The following is a 21,799-nucleotide window of genomic DNA, read 5'->3' as shown; positions in this document are numbered from 1 at the left end:
TGACAGCTGAAACTGCCAAAGGGGGGCAAAATTAGATTGGCAACATTCCTCTGGAGACTGCTTTTTCCATTCCCTACTTCCACATGTGCAGAGGCAGCACCTTGAGGCCAAGGAGAAGCAAGTTTCAGGCCCATGTCTCTTAGCGTATGGATCTGAAAAGTTTTCTGTGAGCAACCAGGTAATGAAGTTACAGTGCAAATATTTTAAGAATCAAGAAGATCATGTGTAAAGAAGGAGGAGAATGCAGGCATATGGTAAACAATAGTAGTTTGCAATAAAACACTATGTAATGTTTGGAGGAACTATTGCAAGGGAGGTGTGACCAATATGGAGGTTTGTGAGCCCTAGAATGTAGTGTAGGATAGTCTAAATGATGTTTTCACGCTTGAGTTGTGGAGTTGGATGGCCAGACCTCTCAGCTGAACTGTGTCAGGGTCCTTGCCTGATGTTGGAAAACCCACCTAGGTCAATACTTCAATTCTGTCAGGTTTTTTTGCATGCCTGTTCAGGCAGTCACAAAGGCTGTTTCTTTCCTTGCCAGGGGACAACGTGTACAGCTCTATCTGACATATTGAAATCCAGCTTCTTGATACCTCTTAAAACTCCATACTAGGAAGTTTATAACTGAAGATTCTAACTGAGAAGTCCTTGAAAAAAAACAATGATTCTTGTCTTTCAAAGTGAGATACAGCCTGTTTTATATAATCATCATGAAGATTAATTCAGTCATCTTTTACCTGGTTTGGGAATCTCAGAAGGATTAATAATAATTCGTCATTTTTGAAACTCTGGGATACATTTTAACATGATGTTTGACAGGTTTGCATAATGTGTGATTAATCAATTAGAAATTTTGTACATATGCATGACACTACATGAATATTTCTCTGATCTTTCTCCAATACACTTGTAGACACAGGGTTCTTGTACAGTAGTTGAAAAAAAAAAAAGAAAATCATTCGGCTTCTGCTTATGAAAGGTTTCAAAAAGAAATAGCTTTGCATTCACTAATGAAAGAAAAAACCAGGAAATCCATCTGTCTATCAGGGAATCTGATATGTGCTACACTTGCTAAATCCCCTTTTCAGTGAAATGGATTAAGAGACCTTATAGAAAAATGTAAGTGAAAAAGTGGGATAATAAACTGCATGCTTGAAATATAAGATAGGATTATACTTACTGCTCTGGAAAAAAAATATGTTCTTTGTACTGTGGAATAAAAAGCAGTTCATACGTGCTTCAAACCTTTATTCTGGAGCTGAGCTGTCTACCAGTTTAATGTCGTTACTTAAAATCGCCAAGGGATTTCAATGGACAGAGCTTACACTTTTCTTTGAAACGTGGATGAAACTTCTGCTGGCACCAGTGACATTCATGTCCGTATACCAGAGGGCAGGTACTGGGTATGAACGCCTCTTGTTAGTCATAAGCTACAGGTAAGATCCTAGATGAAAATAGATCCGAAACCTAGAAGTACTCAAAACAGTTCTGGATCCAAGATATACTCAAGGGAGTTTTGATCCAATGAACTAAAATCTGTACACTAGATCTGGTAAACAAAACTCCCTTCCTATTGTGAGTCTTCTTGACCCATTTCAGCTTGGTATGGATGGAGATACAAAAGCAAATAATTCCTCTGATAGTAATTTTTGTAGAATAGCTCAAGATGGCTGACCAAACTATTGGAGAAAGGAATGTGATTTGTTGACAAACACTTCAGTTAATACACACAAAGTGTGTGCTTACACATGCTGGTTTAGTAGCCTCAGTGGTTCATTTGTTGGAGAAAAGACAATAGTGGTGAAATTAATCATACTGGTGCCTGTCTACCTGATCTTTCTGGCATATTGCAGAACTTAATCTACAGTGAAATTCAGCAAGGGATTCTGATTTTCAGTGAAATCATCTGTTTTGCAACATACTCTCTCCCATCTTATTATTTTTTGGCATTTTTTTAACGCACTTGGAGATTAGAAGGTCAGATAAAAATATTCATTAGTTACCTAAAAATGGTTACAGCATCTGACAAGGAAGAAATAAAGTCACAAAAATCCTTTCCAGACCAGATTGTGAAAGGCTGCACTTGGTGCCAAATGTGAGACTGGTCAGACCTATGTTTAGAAATCCATGATAATTTCTAAACACAGTTTGATGAAAACCTGATGCAAGCCTCTCCTTTCCCTGTCATCCGTTGACATTAAACTGTGAAGTTGCCTGTGATGTCAGTTCTGAATTATTCCCTCTTGATTGCTGACTCAAAGGCTGGATACTAATGGAGAACCAAGATTTTTAAGGTTCATCAGAGAAGGCATTATAAATCTGTAAAATATGCATAACTCTGGCTGGAATATGCTCACATGACTTTTCTGTACTCTGTTAACTATTCTTTAGCAATTTTTCAGGAGGTCTTTTTTCCAAAGGCTGATTTCTTTTTGGTTTTTTCTTAATGCTCTGTCCATGGAGAGGGAACATGGGCATGAACACAGAAACTTTTGCCTGAGTTTAAGAGAAAATTCATGTGGGAAAGACACTGGCCGCTCTACACTAATAAGAAAGCTTAAAGAAATGTTAAAACCACTTTAGGGAACTTTGGAATATTTGAAATATTCAGAGGAATAGGTCAACTAATGTTACGAGATTTTGCTCTTGAATTGCCTCAGATGAAAACTGTAAATGTCTATGCAAAATAACCCTCTGGTCCTGTGAGACACGTGCTCCTAGCTTTGACTCAATGGCTACAGCTTGATTAAAGTTTTAGCTCTGAGTAACTACAGTTACTTACAGTAACTACAGTGGGGTCTTGACCAGAACCAGACTGGCAGTCCAGGCTTGTCTTCTTCAGAAAACCAAAGGAAGCGTTCCTTTCCCTCACTCTGTTTCATGGGATAGTTCTCTTATTTGAGAGCCTGCTGCTGTTAAAACCTCTACTCTCCCTTGCTACCAAGGCTTTTTCTTATCACGCTATCTTCCCTTTTCAAGAGAAAAGAGACTTATCTGTCCCTATTTTCTCCTGTCCTAGCTGTTTCTTCCAACTAATAAATAAAACAAATCTATTTTACAGCAACTATTCCAATAAGCAGGTCAGCATTCAGCATTTATAATTATTATAAGGCATCTCCAAATATGTTCATGTTCAACCCACGCTTTTCACTTTTGGCATGCTTTCTTAATGCTGGAAGTATTTCACAAATATTAGCTGGTTATACTTTCCAAGGAATTTGGTGCAGTTAAAATAGTATAATTTCCACTTAAAATAAACTTTCATCCTTTTTTTCTTTTCTTTGTTATTAGAGTAGGTGATACTCTGTGGAATTTTAAATACAGATTTGATGTAATTTTAAAGGAAAGGTACCTCTTTAAAACTTCTGAGTGTCTCACACACTGTGATAGGGGGGTGATGTAGGAGAAAGATATTGGACTAAACCCCAGAATGAGGAATTAGCCTTTGGAGGAGTGTGTAGTATTGAATAAGTGGGATGATGAGAAGAAACAGAGAGAGATGCAAGGAAAAATGCCAACTAAGAAATTAAATGCTGAGACTATGAGAATGAAACCAAATCTAGGGAATTATAACAGGATGAGAAAAGAGAGCAGGAAAAATATTCAAATGCTTGAAAAAACAGTAATCCAATTATGCACAAAAAGTGTGGAGAAGAAAAACAGAGGTGGAACAGAAGTCGTCAGACAGACTTTAGAGAGTAACAGGAGCAGGACAAGAATGGAGTGAAGTAGCAGGGAGTAAGTTAAAATCAATGCACACAATCAGCATAGAATTCAACTGTCTATCTGGTATCTATGGGAAGGCATCCATAAAGATCATGGAATATATAGTATCCCATAGGGTTCTTATTGCATTTCTTGGTGCTTACACTAGTATAGTATATCTGCCTGACAGAGTACAATGCTTTCAAAGAGAAGCAAGTTCAATGATCCTTTACTGATTTTCTGTGTGGTGAGAAAGACTGGCCAAATGTGGAACCTTTCCATCCTACTTTCTCTCCAGACTCTGTGTGCAAGCAAGAGTCAAACCTCCCTGGCTGATGTTGGTAGAAGGAAACAAATCTTGACAAGCTTTTTTGTAAATGCTAAATTATCCTTTTTTTCCACTAGTTATGTGGCTAACCCAGACTGAAACCTTATTTTATATCTTGAACATTTCATAAACTAAATTTCCAGTCCATCTCATGATGGAAGTAAAATCAAGCTACAATCATTTGAGGTCGTCTCTGCTTAAGGGTGAGGTGTTTCTTGACATCAGTCTGTGATGGAGAAGCCTGCCTTGTCAGTATCACCCACCCAGCACAAATTTTAGTCCTTTGCATGGAAAAACACTGCTTTTGGCAACAGTGCCCAAGCATGGGGAAAAAAACCCCATGGCCAGGCTGTACAGGCCTCCTCAGTGTCGGTAGAGAGCAGGAGAGGAGTGTGGGCTCCTGAGTTTTCCCTGGTCTGAGCGTGTTGCTTCACAAGGCAGCTGCTGCACTCCCAGTCCATTCCAGTGGGTGAGTTAACACGCAGGTAGTGCTCATGACCAGACAACCTGAGTCTGAGCCCTGCTCTGGTTTGATGCCAGTCAGTATAGACATTTGTTCTTTACCCTGTTTACGTTTATTGAATGAAGTCATTTGTACTTTGTGAGATTGAAGGAGGCAATACTGTTTCAAAGCTGTTGTTGAACAGGGTAGTGGGACAAAGTCCTCTGCTGGTGGAAATCCACGCGAATCAAAAATTGCATCAACTAGAAACCGAACTCAGGCTTTCAGTCTATTTCAGTCAGCTGCTGCGGAGCTGGCCTTGGAGAGTGAGCAAGAGAGAGGAGACAAAAAGCCCAGCAAGATTCTCAACTTCTGGCAAAACTTGCTCCGTCTTAACGGCTATGCGTAGAGATTAATGAAGCCAACGGAAATCTCAGTAAGCATCAATCAACTCTGGATCAGAAAACTACCTGAAAAAATAGTTTTCAGATACCAGAAAACTATCTGTTCATTTACAGACTCAAGAAAAATCCAAAATAATGATGTAGTGATGGGTAAACTTTGCCTCTTCCCCTTTCACTGCTGTCAGGGCAGGCTGCCTTTAGCAACTACTTTATTTGGTGCTTAGAAAGTGTAATAATAGTACACATATTGGGCCAGATATTAATGGTTGTTTCCATCATAACTGCCATACAACACTCATAAAGGCTCCAGTTTTAATAGATACTCTTAGGTGTGGCAGTTTACTGGCTTTTCAATAAGATATACACAAATAGAGTATTTTATGAGAAGACTGACATATCATACCACCATTGTGTTTGAACCAGAAATATAATATCTTCTCCAAGACTTTTCAGGACAATGTTGCTGGATCTTTGAACTATATTATGTCCAAACTTTATGTAAACAAATTCATTTTACTCCAATTCAGCCTGGCGTTTTAAGTGTCTTGAGGGAGGGAAATGGGATGGTTTTATAGCACAATGATTTCCAGATATATTTTTAGTCTATTTTCCTCACAGCAGTGTAATTTGGGGTAGTGATGTGTGTGTGTCTGGAACTTTATTGTTCACAGCTATAAATGAAAAATACTGTTTAAAAAAGTAATAATTTACACTGAACGTCTGAAATTCATATTAACTTCAACATCAGTGAGGAGATAAATCTGCCACTTAAAATCTTAATGGTTGTGTTTCAAAAGATTCTAAATTGTACTCTTACATTCAGAGTATTAACAACTTTTGTCATCATTAGCACAAGAGAAGTAATTTTCTTTTTGCGTTTGTGTTTTAATTTTATTGATTAGGCAAAAGTATGAAGAAATTGCACTGAATCATGAAATTGAGGTTCAGGTATTTTAAGAATTGAAAATATTTATAGTGTGTTAACAAGGAATCATACAGAATTCCAAACTGCATGATGTGATAATTTGCTTATAAACTGGGAGAGCAATCGCAAAGATGCACATTGCCAGTGCAAACCACAGGCTCTCCTGACATTCCAAGATGGCTTCAGAAGAATGATGCTGCTGAATCCACATGCACTTTACACATGATGCTGGCTGAAATGCAACATTCTCATGCATCCAAGACCAAAATGGACCTTCATAAAATGGAGCAGACTGAAGATGTGGAAAAATGTTTCCACACTCAAGTCCAGTTGCAGATTTTAATATCAGAGGCCAAAACTTCTAACTTTCCTGCCAAGAATGTATTTTAAAGCTGCAAAATATGAACTGAAAATCAATGCCAGATTATGGGCAGCTGGACTATTTTCAATGAAGAGCAATGTTTAAGTCATCATTTACACCATAAACAAACCATGGCAAAAAATGTGTGCTGCCTTTCCATTTAGTCAAAAGAGGAATCTAGAACTTTCCCTTGCGATCAGCTTGTTAGCTTGCAGCCAGATTGTCTTGGGGGCTTCTGCACAGAAAGGGGCCTCTGGCATTCATATCAGCCTCTGCCCAAGCAAAAGAAAAGAAAGACAAAAAGAAGTGCTTCTGTGGTATATTTTATACAATTGTTTCAGGCTTCTAAGCCATGTCTCTGCTGTGTTTGTTCATTAAAGGTCTGATTTGAGAGATATTGGATTGAGTGGGTTTACCAGTCATCTCCAAGGCTGATGCATCACAACCTGGCAATCTATTGTGCATAGCACTGCTAGCAACAGAAGAAGAAGGAAAATCAAAGGTGCAATGCTATGGCAGCTTGCATTACAGGATAACAAAAAAAAGGAATACACAGTCTGCACAGCTTCACTGAAAACTACCAAAGCTGCTGTTTCAATTATATTCTGGGCTAGATTCATGGTGTTTTGAATCACGCTTTTTTACAACTTGTTTCATGATGGTAGTTTGAGGTCCCACATTAGATTATCTCACAGTTCTTGTGCTAATAAACTAAACTGTGTATTTGAAAATGCTGTGTGTTTGGGGTGTCTGGCAAAGAGGACTGAGTGACCAGTTTGCTTCATCACAGATATATTGGAGTCTTAAGAATTCAGTGAAGGGTAGGCAGCAGGCTTTTGTTTCCTGTTGTTGTTGTGGCAGTTTTCTGCACAGCTGGTTTGAAACATCTTGGCACAATTGATAAGGCAGAAATGTTTCCATTTTTGATGTGCTGAAGCTAGTGTGTTTTTGATAAAGACTAGTGGAGGAATTTTCACTCTCTGAAAGCCAGTACTTGTTTAACATCCCTGATAGAAGTTAAAAGGTTACTTTAATATTGAATACCTGTCTGGATCAGGGTCTGAGTCCTGTGCTGAGTTATACCTCTATGCCCTACTGCTACATGTGATATAATAAAGAAATCCTAATTGCCCTGGGGAGAGTCCAGCTGTCACTAGTAGCTGGCATAGACAATCTCATGAAAAAAAAGCAGTCTTTTCTTGCAAGACTGGTTAAGACAGAGAGATGAGGGATGGAATAATATAGTACTGTACCATACTGTACCATGAGGGTCACCTCTTCAGAAACTCAGCAATGTCTGAAATATGTTGAAACAGTCGTTTAAGCTTTATCACACAGGACACTTGTCTTGGAATTCAGAATTTTGGTTTTTTTGTATTTGTCTTTTTGACTGTTTAGTGGATTTTTGTTCAGATTGCTGAACTTTATTTTCAGTGAGGGTGGAAGAACTAGCTTTTAATCTCCTGCTGTGACAGAACTGTATGACAATGTCTTTTTTTGACATTCCTTTGGTATGTGGAGGGAGTGGAACCACTAAAAAAGGACTAAGCAATGTTTTCTGTAGTGTGTGGTTCTAGTGGGTCTCTGATGGTGCTGGTCTTTGGAGGTTGGCTGGAGTTCTTAGTACAGACACTGAACTACCAATGAGCAAAGTGTTGGTGCAAATAAAATTTGGGAGCAGAGAGGTTGGACCTTCAAGATTTTCTTCAGAGGTCAAGGGAAAGAATTGTGACTGGCCAGGGATCACTGTGACTCTATGGCCAATGCGGCTATTATAACAGTGTAACAGTAACAAAAATAGCTGGAATACAACCATGAAGGAAAATTATCTGCATTGAGATCTGCATCCATGCCATGTTCAGAGACTAAGGGTCCTGAATTAACTTATAGTCTTCACTCCATCCTGCATTACTGAGACCTTGATGTAAGAACAATCTAGGTACCTCTGAAAGCTTGAATCTCTTTCTCCATATCTCCTCATCACCTGCTAGGCGTAGGTGAGAATGACAGTGAAAGAGTAGACTGCACCCGTGCAGAGCCCTGGGCGCTGTGGTATTGACATGCTCTTATCTCCAACCTGATCTCATAAAGAGTTCCTGAAAGTCTCTGCATTGTGGGAAGGAATTAAGTTCTGCAGCAAAGAGATGCGTGTTCTGTCTAAGTCTAAAACAACGAGGAAGAAAACCACATCTGAAATGTTTCTCTGCATAGCATGTTTCTCCTCGTGCCTTCAAATCAACAGCTAACATGAAAATGCAGGCTTACTGGAAACATATTGTCAGCTCCAGAATTTAGCTTTATTTGGAGTTATTAAAGGTTTATTTGACTCACATAATTTTGCGGAATGAAATACTGATATCCGAAAAGTGCTACTTTTGTTAAGCATTTTAACTAAAAATTGGCACATGAGTGAGGTCTTTACATATGAGTACTTTCTAGAGCTAAGTTTACTAGAGCTGCATCATGACAGCCTCCCGGGGCTTACTGACGTGAGAAGAAGGGAGCTTTAGGAGCCTCTATCAGTTGGGAATGGTCTCTCCCTGGCCAAACAAGGCAAGAAACAATTCTAAAAAAGAAACACAGCTCCTGCTCTCTTGGCAGCAATCAGAATGAATGGATTGGAAATCTCACCAAAGGTTGCCTTTTTATTTATTTACTTCACCTATTACCACTACATCTTCCTGAGCTCCCCGAAACATCAGTTCATTGTATCCTCCATAGCTCCTGTTATAATTGTGTTTGATACAGATGCACAATGAAAGGAATCAAAGGAAAGATTTTGTGTGTGGACACAGTTTACTGAGCAATTCACAGGTAAATATGTTCCTTGAAATTTTGCAGAAGCTGTTGTATAAACTGAGCAAGTAAGGTAAGTCAAATTCTGTTTTAGGAATGATTTTTGCTGCTTAGGGAGAGCTGCTTAGGATCCTGAATTGGAAAAATGATAATTCTGAAGAGGAGGGTAAAGATGTGTGATGAAAACACAGACCAGAAAAAATCACATTAGATATTTGTACACATATTGATCAAGAAAGAATGAGTCCCTTGCCTTCTTAGGCTATATCCACTTATTTTGAGCAATTTCCTCAATATGCCAGAATGACTCATAAACATTGCCAAAGTGTCTACAGTTCTGCTTGTGACTGCCATTTTAATGTAGCTCGTTGCTCACATGCATGTAAATTTACATATAAGTGCATACACATAACAATTAAATGTCAATGTTAGAGATGCATACAACTGTATGATGCTTAGCTGGCAGTTTGTGTCACTCAAAAAAAACCCAAAATATTTCTTCATGGAAAACATCAACAAATGTATAGATGTTGAAAGTGACACTTAAAATAAATGGCAGAGTTTTTTTATTCTTCAAAATCGTTTTTAAAAAGCCCCTCAAAATGCTTTGACAAAATGCAGCTGCTCTTTGGAATTTGTAGCACTATATTGAAGTATTTGAATTTGAGTCTGGGTGGCATCACATTTGTTTCCCATTGATTTAAAGCTTTAAATCCAAAATCCTTTGAAAAAGCCTCCCATACCAAGGGTCTAACAAATGGTTTGAAAGATCCAAATGTCAAGCTAGAATCAAAACAAATTTGAGGAAGATGACCATTGGCAGTAGAAAAAAAGTGCATTACCATTGCAAGGCAGTTCAGCTATAGGCATATTTATCTGTGCATTTGCAAAGCTGGTTAATACTGCATATGCTAATCCTGTGTAGGGCTTGGTGTCTCGGTAAGCTAACAGTGGAGTATCGATAGACTGGGCAGGGGATTCCTGTCATTACTGCAGTGTTCCTCACTGCAGTGGAGCAATCAGCCTTTGCACTGTTCCCATCCACTCAGCACGCCAGACACTGCTGCCTTGCTCATGGTTGTGTGGTCAGTTTGTCTTCTCCAGGGCTCCAAGGAAGGTGCAGCACTGACTGCACGTAACACCTGAAGCACGGCACCGTATGTCTTTCCATTCTCCAGCACAACAGCTTCCCTGGTTATTTTCTTTTCTTCAAAGAAAATTAGCTTCCAATTATTTCACAATTTGGACATTTCTTGGGCCATGCCAAGATAAAGGAAATCTTGGCAGCAAAGTTTGTGATTCATCTCTCTCTGCATCATCAGCTTATGAACCTGCTTTTTGTTTGACTGGAAGCTCCCTGGATTAAGCAGACATGGTTTAGCAGTGCCTTGTACTAACAGCTCAGAGCCGGTAACTGACTACATCTTCTAGCTTTGTTTCATTTTACCAAAGAGCTCATTGTTATCGTGCCACTGGTCTCTTGGGCACTGCACTTCTCGTGTTCAGTTTTCAAGAGGGTGTGAAAGAAGATGAGGGGAAGAGAGAACAGCAAATAAGAGGATAAAAAGTACCTGGCACTAACAGGTGAAGGTGCTGCTATCCTAAAGAGAAAAGCACAAAAGTTCTGCTGGCAGCAATGCCCAGTAGTGCTTATGAAGTGTGTTTTTCTAGTGTTGTTGAACTAGCTAGTCATCTGAATAAAAATCACTGCAGGTTACCAGTTTATATCTTACAATACTAAAATGGGAAAGAGTAACTTTACATAACTGAGGAGTTCCTGCAGCATAGCCTCCTATTTCTATGTTTGGTATTAAACTTGCAGTATTACATTTCTAAATCAAGTAGCTATAAAATCTCATCTGAATAGCAGCCTAGTATGTGTTTTACAATGTTACTCAGTAACTAGCAACTGCTATATAAAGCCTTGAAATTTCTAATCGATTTCAGAACATGATTCAGCATTGAGTGATAAGTAATGCAAATCCTCTTTCCGTCCTGGTAAAATGATTAATAACAGGATTGGTAAAAATCCTGTGAACCAGAGCCAATGCTGACTGTTCTCAGCCTTGCTAACACAGGAACGGCTCTGAGCAGGAAGATCCTACTTACCCAGTTCCTGTAGCCAAAGCCATTTTCCCACTGTTGAAGACCAAAAATGTCGCTATCATATAGGAAGCTGCCTCTTTGTACTGCATGCATTTGACTTGTTGGACAACAGAATTGATGTCGTTAGTTATTTGCTGAAGCTCTGCCCTGCTTCAGGGATAGCCATCAGAGAGAATTCTGCCCTCTGTAGAGCAGAGCTGTGTAGGTTGGCACTTGCTTTGGCATGCCCCTGAAAATGAGGAGCAGACTTGATTCTTGCTGTGCAAACATGTCAGTGACAGCATAAAATCGGAGTAAAATATTTATCTGCTAGGTTCAGTGTATGCTTGTAGGCATGAATTAAAAAAAGAAAAAGAACTTGTAGAAACATATCTGAAAGGAGAAGACATTTTGCCTGCTCCTCATTCACCTGGAATATGCTGTCCTTTCATATCTGTCACTAGTTTAAAAAATATTTCATCTCATATTTGTCATCAAACTTTGGGACAAATCGCATCCCTCCTCTCTTGTCATTTTGAGGAGATCATTAATAATGATCCTTACCAGAATAAATATATTTGAATATTTTATTTCTTTGAATGGTGCAGCAAACACAGCAATCACCCATGTTGGACTGTTCAGCAGTTCAGATCTTAATAGATAATGAAACTTTTACTTTGGGAAGTTAGACATGGTAGGTCCAAATAAATAGTTGCAAAGAAAGTACTCAACACTTCAAGGATTTTATTAGGCAGAAGAGGAGTGTCCATACTCCACTTAGTTTTCAGCTCAGATGGAGAATGTTTCTGAAGGGTTTACACATCATCCAGATGTAAAGCCATAGATAGTAATCCGCAGAGCTGCAGAACAAGAAAAGACTTAGAGACTCTAAACCAACTGTGCATGTGCTGAGGCATTTATCTTCAGGACATGGCTGCCTCACAGGGCTTCAGAGTGCAGCAGGTCAAAATAGAAAGAGGGAGCAAGAAGGGAGATTTGGATTAGCAGGTGTAGTTTTTTGTGTTGGAGGAACACATTTGGTCTACTTTTGGTGGCATTGTCCTGAATTAGTATATTACTTTTCTTCGAAGTAATTTGTGTATTTGAATGTTTTGGGCCTTTAATAAAATGTAAACAAAAAGCAAAACTCTAGTAATTACGTTAAATTGTTATTATCATTATCACCACTGTAATAGGTCAATCCAAGAATGCTAAAACACAGTCATTTTATTCCAGCTGTATCTTAACTCTCTCAATTCATGTAGCATTTCATAGACGTAAATGCATCTTGCTACTGACCTGAACTACTCTCCCCTCTCTCTCTCCAGACATCTGGCTGTGTTCCTCTTGTTATCTCTTCACCTTTTTTCCGGTGGCTCCTGCAGCGCAGGCCGTCCGCAGAGCTGGAGCTGCTGCCGGCTGCCATGACAGGATGAGCACAGTGCAAAATGCTCTGCCAGACACCTCCTGAGGATGCCACGCACTGTGTAGTCTGCACAGGCAGGGTGAGAGGTTTGGCATGATCCTGACTTGCTGTGAGCAAGCGCTTCTTTGGTATTTATCTATCTGAGGCTCTCCAAGTGTAAACCCCTGGTTCATGGATCTCCCAGTGCAGGCTCCCACCTTGGGCCAAACCTGGACACTCAGACATGTCTAGAGCAAACACTGATTCTGGAGAGGCTTGTTTTTTGCCCTGGGTCTGTTCAGAAGTCAAAGAGATACACATACATTGTATTTCCCAGGAGCAGGACGATGATGCCAAGGGCTGCCCAGCCTGCTGCTGCTGTAGCTTGTGAATTTTGCATTGGATACTCACATGCCATCATTTGGATCCACTGAGCCAGGCAGGGGACAATCTGAGGAATGATATTCTGTGTTAGAGACTTCAGAAGTACTAAAGAGCTGATGTTACATAGGCATCCGAACCTTCCCTACCATTCTTCAGGCTGAAAGGCCAGCTGGGCTACTCTGAGCATATAGGCTTTGGACAAAAATCTAAAAGAAAAAAAAAAAGAGAAATCAAAGCTTAGAAACTCTTGAAGTGTCTTTCTATTAACACTATAATCACTCTCTTCCAGAAATCAGTTTTCCATGTACTTCTACTGTGTTCATACAGCCTTCTTTCCAACTTTAAAGAGGGAAGAGTGAATTAGGGAGAAAAAAAAGAGCTGAAGCAGCCATAGTTAAGCAACTGTAGCTTCTTCAGGATTGTCTCTTTTCTGTGCTGCTGTCACACAGAATTAATGTTTGTAAGTAAAATTAGGTCAGTATTTGTTACACTGTTTTGGTGTGAGGTGTCTGGTTACTGTCTGTTAGAAATATGCATTTTAAATAAAAAAACAAGTGAAGATATTAGTTATAGCACAAGTCTGACAGACAGGCCAAAGTACTTTCAGATTGTAGCCCAAATGGGCTCAGCTTTTAAATACGTGTATCAATTTTGAAGACTCCCTTGAAACAACATAGAATAGATTGTAAGTGCTGCTCACTAACCCAAACAACCTTTATCAGTAATTTAAAACCTCATATTGTGTGTTAATTTTTTCTCCAAAATTCATGTGACATATTTAAAACTCAGTTTCCTATTTTGCAATTTAAAGAAACACTTCTACTCCATAGAGTGTTGGGAAAATGAGTCATTAACATTGTGATGTCTTGACAACCTCATACCTATAGAAAATGGAGAGGGAAAAAATGTCAACTCTGCTCAGTCTGCTTAGTTCCTGTTGTGTTGACTTATAAGATCCAGCTAAACCAATAATAGTCCAGTGCAAACCAACAATAAGCAGTAAAAAAAGTTACATTTTTTTATTTCAAAATGGAAAAAAATCATAAGTTGGAGTTTTCAATGGAATTGAGAAGATGGAGCTATTTTGAAAACCATTCATCAATATAGTATGTAGCAGATAAATGCAAGCCTTTCCCTTGGAATTGACTCAGGGACCCAAACCCTTATTTTGTTTGGGTTTTTTCTATAGAAAAATGAGACACACAAAAGTATATAACAGTATAAAATTAAATTATGGAAATTCACAGCAAATGTCTTTCCTGAAATAACGTTCTCGGGTTTGTTTGTATTGGAAACTTTATAAAATTAAAACAGAAAGACTCCACAGCTTTTTTACCTGTCAATTTCCACTTTCCAACCGATAAACACAACAGAAAAAAATACAGAGAGAAAATGAAGTCATATGATCAGGAAAAAGGCAACTAAAACCTAAAACTAGAACCTGTTTTCCACTCTGCTTTGAGCCAGCTTAGCTCAATTCAGCTGCTTGGAATTGTGCATACTTTAGAGGACGTAAGAAGCATGACCTCCTTGCTTTGAATAGGCCATGCAGTGACCATTTTACAATTTAGTCTTCTCTTCTCTTAATATAGTCAATCTGGTATTTCCTTTCTATCCATTATGATGTTGTATATTAGGGAGTAATGAGAAAGACACAGACCTCATAGTCTGGCTTTCTGTGTTGTTTCAAGTTCATTCAACAAGGCTTTGTTTTCTCTCTGTGGCTTTTCTGCCTCCTTGGCTGGCTCTGCACCGTGTTCGAAACACAGACCATGCTTCATTTAGCAGTGACCTTGATCTGCAGTTGTCAGAGCAGGTACACGCTGCCTGGTGTCTGATGGGTCCCTATTTTGTTGTTTTTACTGTTGTCTAAATATTATGACAGAGGAAGTCTTCCTACAATTGTGGATGCCTACAGCCAAGCTTAAAGTTTTCGACGGGTAGGAATATGGAGCACGCCTTTGGCTTAGCCTGGCCGCTTGGCCAAATATCACGAGGCCACTGGCTGGCAATCAGAGAGGCTGCAGAGAGCTCATGAGTAGCCAGGGGGAAACTGGTTGTACACAGCACTGCCAGTTCTTGTAGGCTAGTCCAGAGTCACTGAAGCATACCTGTAATCTGGGACAGGTACCTGGAAAATATAACATGACAGTGGCTATGAGAAGAATAAAGAATAGATAGGAGGAAGGAGGTGGGGTCAATACACATCTTTCAGGATCAGACAGATTGCTTCACTGGCTGATTTCTCAATAAAAATGGCTGGATAGCTATTTCTTACCAAAGATGGATGCTAGTTTTAATACCAGTCCTAAAGTTAGGCAGCCTTTCCTTATAACTGCGTCTCCTGAAGAGCCTAGGGCTATAGCACAATGAGGAGTGGACAGCCTTTCCTGCAGTTAAATGCATGCAAATGCTGTTGAAACTGGTGGCAGTTGCTCATGTTGATGAACAGACAACAATGATCTGGAACCATGAGTTGGAATCTCAGTTCTTCACACAGGGGATCTGTGGCAAGGTTTCCCAAAGGCTGGTGTTTCACACACTCATCATTTGCACCTCCTGTTATTCACAATAGCCACCAACTTGATAAGACATTGGCAGAGCTGTTCTAAAGGTCACATTGCAACCTGTAGTTGCACAGAGAATATTTCTTTCCCTTTACCAGTAAATGACATACAGGCTTCTATGCCATAAACCTGGCAATTTACTGCTCATCCCTAGGAAAACTATCGCTGATGGAGGATACAGTAACATTTACATCTTAGCCTGCTGGCCTGGCTTCCAGGCTAAAGATGGTGACACCACCCTCCATTGTGTTGGATGTCTCCCATTCCTCTGGTATTCAATTTCAGCTTTATTTCTACCTCCAGAACTGATAAGTGAAATTCCTCTCCCCATATCTAATCCAAAAATTTTCTGGAAGCTCTCTATCCCAGCTGAGTCTCACAGTAACTTTGCAGCCTCTAGATTCTGGCTGCCTGGGTCAGAATCTGGGTGCCACTTGACCTCTAAGAATCTTCTGAGGCTAGAACAAAAGTTGGGGAAGAGGAGAAGAATATCCTGGCTTTCTTTCATGCAGAAGACTTCTGAATTGCTTACCAAAAACTGACTGCAGAACCAACATTTCATTAGTATTTGTTACATTTCTCATTTAAAAGCAGCACTTGCTTGAAGCTGTTGTGTTGTACAACCTGATATCTATCATGTACTTTCGAAAAAAGGAAGAAATCCTGAATAAGGAAACAGGGGATGATGAGGTCGTTCACCAAGGTCAATAAGAAGAAAAGAACTCCTGCTATTATGTGAGGAGCAAAGCCTTGTCTAGATTTTGAAAGGCTGCTGATTCCTCCTGGAAGGGTCCCGTAGGTGGGTGAGTGGCTGAAATTTCCAGAATTAGCTGCATATTTTGCTATCTGCTCTGCAATAACTGTTGTTTCTGAAGAACTGGCCTTCCTACCAGGGTTTTGTAGAGTTTTTTTTTGTGGTTTTGATCGCTTCATTTCTCTCAAGAATGAAAAAAAAAAAAAGAGAAAAAGAAAAACACCTGTGCATTTAGATTATATTTAGCAGCCAGCAAAAAATATAAAGACCTATTTTTATATATGTAACAATCAAAGAGTCAAAATCCTCATTGGCCTACCTTCAAATTACTTGATTTTATTTTGTGTAATTATGCAAAATTACATATGCTTCTCTTACTCTTTCCCCCTCAAGACAGTTCAAAATAGGCTCTTGTTTTGTAGCCCACTCGTTTTGCAGTCGCTGATAAGAAATCTTTTCACAAAAAACACTTTCTTGAGAGTCTGTAAAATTAAGAGGACATAAATGCATGAATGGAGAGGAAATACTAGAGTAAAGCAAGAGCTATTTTGTTAAAGTTTTTTAAAGCCATTATTCCTGAACTCTATAATTTCTTGCTCTTACAGCTAGTTCAAAAAGTGTGAAAAAAATCATACAGTCAAAAAAATGAGCTACTGTGGTGTTATGCTCCAAACCATAAAACACCATCTAGTCTTTGTAGTATTACAGACAGAATAAATGGGTGAAAATATCTACATAAAATCCAAAAGCATTGATGCGACCCAGACAGATGACCTGGTGCTATCAGAAGAGGATACTTGTGTTCAAATACCCTGCCTATATCTTTTGATGGCAAAAAAAGACTGAATAAAAACTGAATAGAAATTGAACTGACAAGAGCCAGTTTTTTTACAATACATGCCAGCTGCACTCAGAGGAAGCTGAGACCCTTGTTTAGCAGCAAGAGGAAGAGAGTGCAGAGGGTTCTTGTTAAAACCTGTAATTATTTTTCCTGGTTTATACTTCATACTGGAAGCCATTCAACAGGTGCAGAATCTTGGGCATGTTTAAGAAAACAACTGAAGATGTGCCATGAGAATTTCAGCTTGAATATATTAAATTTTGTAAACTTAATGTGGTGTATTAATTTCATTTTTAAATTTAATTTTAATTTTTAAATTTTTTTTTTTTAGTTTTATTATACATAAGGCTTAAGGAGAAACCTTTTGAATTTCCATCCCATAGTAAGCTCGCTATTTATGCTTAAATTTTTCTGGGTATGGTGGCAAAATCCAATTGGTCAGCCAGAATATTACATTAGCATGAGAGTGACTGAAAGACAGAAAATACATATTTAATTGCTGGTTCAGATTATTAGGCATGTTTTATGTACTGTTGTTTATTAGTATGTAAAATAACTCATCTGAAAATGTATATCAGGAGCTGGATTTGGAACTGAAGCCTCACTCAGTGATTTTCAAAAGCATAAAAATGTGGCAAGCTCACAACCGGTTATTGAAAGCAATGGAACTTGAAGGGATAGAAGCAAATCTTGCACAATGTGCCATAGACAGCAGTCTGCCAGCAAGGGACAACATGGAAAGATATTTTGGTTTTCATCTGAGAGAGACTGTAACTAGAATGAGAGGCATACAAACTTTGGGCTACCAACAAGACTTTTCAAAGATTTTTTAGAAAAATAGTGAGACGATGTTTATTTCGTGGCAGATTTGGAGGGAGCCCTTCCTGGTATCGCCTGTCAGAGTGTTCACCTCAGCACTGACAGCAGCAGATCAGGGAGGTGAATATAAGGCAATTGCTCCAATCACTGTTCTCTCCCCAGTCTGTATGAATTACTATTAATAAAATATGAAATGCCTTCAAGAATAGTATAGCCAAGAGCCTAGTGTCAAGTTGAAGCTTGTTCATTCTCATAAAAAGAGCTGATTTAGAAGAAATGGCATTTTCTAGCAAGAACATTATAGAAGACCTCTCAGCCAGCTTTGTTTTAAACACAACACAGTCTGTGAAAATGGAAGAAGAAATGATCTTTTCAGAAGAACTGATATCAAAATGTCTCTTTCCAAGGCCAAACCTAATGGGTATAATTCAACTGATATCATCGCATTTCAGATTAGATCTGCAGAACTGAACAGTTTCATTCCGTAAAAAAAACAATAGACAGAAAAATCCCCTTTGGTTTCCATCAGCTTTCATATTGATGTTTTCCTTTAAGCACATCTCTTCAGCTTTGTCCCTTGGTTTCTCTGTTTCTTGTTTTACTCTTTTCTGTCTACAGAATGATCTTTTTTTAATGCGAACTTTGTTATTCCATTTGTGCAGCACTTAACTCAGTAACCCAGATTTCATCACTAGCAACAAATAAGAAATATATGTATGTCTTGGTAATGCTCTATCTGGGCAGACACTCTAAGGATGGAACTTCATTGTATACATTTGCTGCTCCTTGCCCCTCACTTGTAGTCCACCATTAGTTTGATTCTGTGCCAATGCTCAACCTCCTCTTCTGTCTTCTAAGACAGTTATCATCACAGTAAATACTGTTGACTTTGTGATTAAAATCTGACAGAGACTTGTGAAGACATTGATTTTATTTATGTCAGGAAAAGTGACAAGGAGCACCAAGTCACGAGAAACAAGGACCCATGAAGGACTGAACTGACACAGCTGGCCTTAGCTTGATCATGCTCAGAGATCAAAAGGAGATAAAGAATCTGCCTGTTGGCATGAGAACAGGTCCAGATGCTTGGATCAAGAGAGAAGGGGCACCACGGATTGAAACAGTCTATGTGGAGATGGGTTATAATAGCTGTTCAGAAAAAAGCTAAGATTTCAACTTCTGCTCGGTATGAATCAGACAAAAATGCTGTCGGAAGAGATCTGGAATCCTACAACTTGCTTTGATTCTTGTTTTTTTTGTCATGTGAATACTTCTTAGCTGTCAAGTATAATTGAATTTCCCCCTAGGAGGCAGGTTCTATTTTATCAAAACCAGCTAACTTTTTCTGTAATTTTTGCACAATGCAAAAAATCCTACAATGATGGCAGCTGAGCCAATTTTGCAGATTTGGAGAAACTGTACAAAAGTAAATAATAGCATTTCGTTTTTATTACACAATCCTCTGTTAGCTTTACTCACGAATTTCAGTGCCAGAAGTGCCAATTCCTAACCTCATCTAGAACCACATAATTCACATGAAGTCAATAGTAATAGCCTAACTTTAAAGCCCTGCTCATTTTGTAAGAAAACCAGTTTCCGGACTTACGATTTACACAGTTGCTTTATTTCAATTCCTTCCAACGCCATGAGATTTGTTGCAGGTTGCACTTCAAAAAAGAAACATAATACAAGAATGACTCTGTATCTTTCACTGTCTCCAAAAACATAAAAAGATCGTGAAGAAAGTATAAGACACTTCTTCACAGGCAATTATAAAACATGTGTTTAGCAAGTTTGGGCTTGGATGCTCTGTGTAGTCAAACTTGGTAATGTGCTAAAGATGTGTGGGAGTGCGCGTCTTTTGTCGGTCTCTGTATATGTTTGGGAGCACAGCTGGCCTTAGCTTGGGGGGTATATGTTTGGGGGGGGTATATGTCAGTCTCTGTATATGTTTGGGGGGTGCTAATGGTAGGATGGGGTCAGAAGTGGAGAAGCTTCTTCCCACCTACTTTACAGTTCTTCAGGGATATGTATCTGCTTAGGGGACTAAACTGTATGGAACAAATGCGTTACTCATTACAGATCTGGCAGGGAATATGCTGGAGATTTGCAGGTTTTGGCCATAAAGTTGCAAGCAACATCCAGATACTAACTTGAGCAGTTATTCTTTTTTTAGTTTATTCTTCGATGAGAAATTATTTGTGTCAAAAGTATCCAAGACATGAATAAACGCACTTCTTTTCTACAGGCTGTCAAACTCTGATCCTAGTGGCACAAAAATACACATTATCTCCATTCCCTCATATCTATATGGAGAGATTAGTCACTCTACTGGTCTTAATGATTACCCAGCACCACAAGCTGTGAGGCTTGTGACACCAGCTCTGAGAATGCCTCAAGCTGATAGCCATCTCCTTCTCCTCTCTTCACAGGCTGTCATGGCAGTATCTGAGCTCTAAATACACTCCCTAGGGGACTAAACAGAGCTTGTTCTTCCTCTTTCCACTTCGCCAGCTGAAGAGAGAAACCCGAACTAAGATATTGCTTCCATTTCCCTGCAGAACACTTAATGTATTGAGGATGAAAAGTCTGTTTTATGAAAGGCCATTGGATTTCAACTTTTTTTTTTGGTTACAGTTTGGAACAGATGCTCCAAAATTTGAAATTCCTGATGGGATGGAGGTAAGGTAAGCCAGTAAATAAAAGATTGCTTCCATTACAATGCGCAATATGGGTAATTACCTCTACCTCCTACTTAGGCAGAAAGGTGTTTAATGTCAAGCATTTCGTTTTGTAACTGTAGAGCATTCATTTTGACAAATTGTCAGGACTGTTTTTGTGAAAGAAATTATGGTTGGAGTGGTCATGATAAGAGGAAGCAGTTCTCTTTTGCCAAATGTCTCCATCAAAGCCTTCTCAAAGAGCGCTGGTTATGTCACTTGGTAGTCTTGTTTTTGCCCTAGGCAGGATGGAATAAACTGTGGCTCAGTCTAACACAACAATGAAAGGGTACAAAATCCCCATAAAGCTCCTTCAGAGTCATTACAGCAGTAACAGAAAAGAGAGTAAACCCTCTGCTCTTCACCCAAATGAGTGAAAAGGCCTCCCCATTTGGAGAAAAAGAGGCAGACACCTGGTTCCGTTCTCTCTTTGAAGTACCATAACTAGAAATGACCTGAAACAGGAAAATAAGTGTTCTGAATCTAGTAAAAAATCATATCAACTTCCTTCTGTGGAAACCAGAAAAACATTTTATGACATAATATTAAAAATACTTCATCAGTTTTCTCTGGAAGTAACACCAATCATTAGTCAAAGGCTCTCTCTAGTCCAAATCAAGGATTTTTCTATTTTTATCATTAATTTTGAGAGCTACAATAAAAATATGAAAGATGCTTATTTTCAGGATGAACTGGAATGACTCCTGGAGGGTTTAATTGGTGATAACTTATGCTGCAAGCTCATGCTTGAAACAGTGTTTATAAATATCCCACTTAATGGAAAAAAAAGTTATGAGTGATGATAGAAATCTGTCTGGCAAAAAAAAATATGCTATCTGCCAGCAAGTACTGATTATCAGTACAACTGCAATATGTGTCCAGCTGTGTTAAAAATCCATATATCAAAGATCATTAAAATATTACAAATTACCACTCAAAATTGTTTTCTCCAGAGGTAGCCTTCTGAGTCAACTACTACTGAAGCTCCTTTAAACTTATTACTTAAAGGCACTGATTTTCTCTCCTAATAAAAGGACAAAGCCAATACCTGGGGTGAAAATGTTATCAAAAGAGCACTTGCAGGTGATCCATAAACAGTCTAATATGACTTCAATGGAGATATTTTAGCTTTCCCACACATTCATAGGTATGCCTACTCTAGCAAGGTTAAACAGCGTAGAGCTGTAATTTCCTACTAGGAGTATGCCTCCTCAGGAATTTAATTTTATTCTGATTTATTTACTTATAGCTTTCTCACACAGC

General features: G+C 38.8%; 1 long non-coding RNA gene across 8 annotated transcripts in view; it reads right to left on the bottom strand.

The window, feature by feature from the left end:
- LOC120411880 overlaps positions 1–21,799 on the bottom strand; it is a 126,860-nt gene that overhangs the window by 33,594 nt on the left and 71,467 nt on the right. For 4 of the 8 annotated variants that reach the window (XR_005604431.1, XR_005604430.1, XR_005604427.1 and 1 more), the window contains 3 exons: positions 19,423–19,483; positions 16,476–16,638; positions 11,620–13,041 (listed from right to left, as the gene is read on the bottom strand). This is a non-coding gene — a long non-coding RNA (uncharacterized LOC120411880). Of the gene's footprint in view, positions 1–11,619; positions 13,042–16,475; positions 16,639–19,422; positions 19,484–21,799 lie in introns of those variants that run through there. The other 4 variants (XR_005604428.1, XR_005604435.1, XR_005604436.1 and 1 more) reach the window with 3 other exon arrangements.

The sequence above is a fragment of the Corvus cornix genome, chromosome 2 (assembly GCF_000738735.6).
Source record: "Corvus cornix cornix isolate S_Up_H32 chromosome 2, ASM73873v5, whole genome shotgun sequence".
NCBI classification, from domain to species: Eukaryota; Metazoa; Chordata; class Aves; order Passeriformes; family Corvidae; genus Corvus; species Corvus cornix.
This window is presented reverse-complemented; position numbering and strand designations above follow the sequence as displayed.